The 2,418-nt window shown below is 34.4% G+C and overlaps 1 pseudogene; it reads left to right on the plus strand.

The window, feature by feature from the left end:
• The first annotated feature begins 254 nt into the window (after positions 1 to 254).
• LOC124946256 lies at positions 255 to 2,095 on the plus strand (annotated as a pseudogene).
• Positions 2,096 to 2,418: the final 323 nt, after the last annotated feature.

The following is a 2,418-nucleotide window of genomic DNA, read 5'->3' on the forward strand; positions in this document are numbered from 1 at the left end:
CATATGATATTGGTAAAGAAACTAACAGAATCAAGACAGCATCCTCATCATCTATCTTAATATCAATATTACGCAGATCTAATAATATTGCATTTAATTGATCTAGATGGTCTCTAAGAGGTGTACCTTCTTGCATACCCAGACTGAACAGACGTTCCTTCAAAAGCAACTTGTTGGTTAAACTCTTCTTCATGTATAAAGTCTCCGGCTTAGACCACAAACCAGCAGCGGTTTCCTCCTCAGCCACCTCAGTAATGATATCGTCTGCCAAAGCCAAGAGCAATGTTGAGTGTACTTTTTCTTCCAAAGACTTCATATCAGCAGGTGGTGGGACAGGTGCAGGCTTCATCAAGGGAGCCCATAGGCCGTGTTGTTTCAACAATGCCCGGACCTTGATCTGCCACAGACTGAAACTATTCCTCCCAGTAAACCGGTCGGCTTTCAAACTTTTAAATCCAACTATCGTTCTTGCCTGAGCAGATGTGAACAACCCTGCTCTGATACCAGTTTGTTATAACGGATGAAAGAACAATGATAATAATAATAGTAAAAGACAGAATGAAAACGACACCCGATTTAACGTGGTATCCAGCAAAATTGCTGACTAATCCACGGGCAGAGCCACTGAAAAATATTTCACTATAATCGTTAACACGGATTACAGATACTCAGAATAGTTCAAGAGAAAACTAACACCCAAGCCCTTTATTTATAGGGCCAGGTCAATTACATTTTCCTTTTTACTTCCTATGTGGGACAAATACCCAAAAAGAATATTCTAGGCAAAAAATCCCAACACATATTGTATTCTTAAACTGGTTATATATGTATATGTTAGATATCGAAATAAAGTATATAAACAAGTTAGCTAAATTGCTCATAAAATGTCATAAATTTTTCCAAATTCGAGAATGCAGAAAAAATTCTATCAATTTCACAATCTCCTCTTCATTTGTATATTTACATGTACATGGTTTGTGAATATGTTTTTATTTTGCCTATACATACATACATAGTTGTTGATTGGATATCAGTTTAAGTGTTCATGTCATTCTCTCAATTTTAGGTGGAGAATCTTGTGGAAAGAATGGATCAAATGGTTGAAGGTTGGTGAATTTATCTTCTTTAGAGAGTCATGCTTCCAAAAATCTAGAGACAATAAGCAGAAGAACAATCTTACTCACTATTAGGAGCCAAGATAGTACACAAAGGTACTATGCTTCCTGCTAATAGTTATCCTTATTTTGAGTGAGCTTGCTTATAATAAATTGTTATAATTCTTGTCCACTTTTTGAAAAAAAAAGATGTAATACCATCTATGAAATTTATCAAATTAATTGAATGGAATTACAAATTGTCTTGACCTTCATTTATCTCTTGATTATAGTCTATATTTTCTTCTTCTCATTTAAGGTATTGAGAAAGCAAGAACATGTCTTTCATTCGAAACTTTTTTTTACAATTTTAAAACTCTGTTTGTTATCTACCAATATGTCTTTATAAGGGTTGTTTGAGGAAAACCTATGAACTATTAATCTTACCCCCGATTCAATGGGGTAATAGGTCTTCAAAGAGTGTCATTTCCAAGATGATTTTGGGATTTTTTTTAATTGTCGCTCATAAGCTGTAAATGCATTGGAGCTTATGTGAAACAATTAAAAACAGGACCAGGTAACAAATTGTCTTTTTTCCCAATACTTTGTTGTTGTTAGTTTGACCAATTAATTAGCTTATGCAATGTTTGTAAATCCTAGCTCATATTCTTTCTTGATGCAAATTTGTTGGTATTGTAGAAAGTTGATTTTGAGAATGATAAGGGGTTCCAGTAATTTCTGGACAATATTCACTACAAATGCAGTGGAATAATTCGCTATGAACGTGTGTTTGGCCAGAGTTTTATTAGTATAGGCAGAGTTGGTAAGCTTTCTTTCCATGTGGAGTTGGTATTATCTTCGCTATGATTTCTTTTGCTCTCAATAGGGAAATTAGACTGAAGTGTTCAGTTGAATTTGAAGTTGTTGATTGTACCAAGAAGACTTATCCAGATAATACATTTGATGTGATTTTAAGTAGAAACATCATTCTTCACATTTAGGCAAATTGATATTTATTATTATCACCGAGATCACTGGCTATACTCTCAGTAAAAGTATTTAATTATCACCGAGAGTGATTATTTCTCTCGGTAATAATATTATCACCGAGAGTGATTAGTGCTCTTGGTGATACTATTTTTTCTTTATTGACAGTTCAATTAACAACACCTTCTGAGAGCATTTATCGCTCTCGGTGAAAACCATCACCGACGACAATTAGGCTTTCACCGAGAGTTTTTGTCGTCGTTAAAAGCCATTTTTTACTAGTGTGACTAAGATTACAGAGAATATTGTTTGGTGTTCTTACCGGTGTTGTGAAAGT

The sequence above is a fragment of the Impatiens glandulifera genome, chromosome 7 (assembly GCF_907164915.1).
Source record: "Impatiens glandulifera chromosome 7, dImpGla2.1, whole genome shotgun sequence".
Taxonomy (NCBI): domain Eukaryota; kingdom Viridiplantae; phylum Streptophyta; class Magnoliopsida; order Ericales; family Balsaminaceae; genus Impatiens; species Impatiens glandulifera.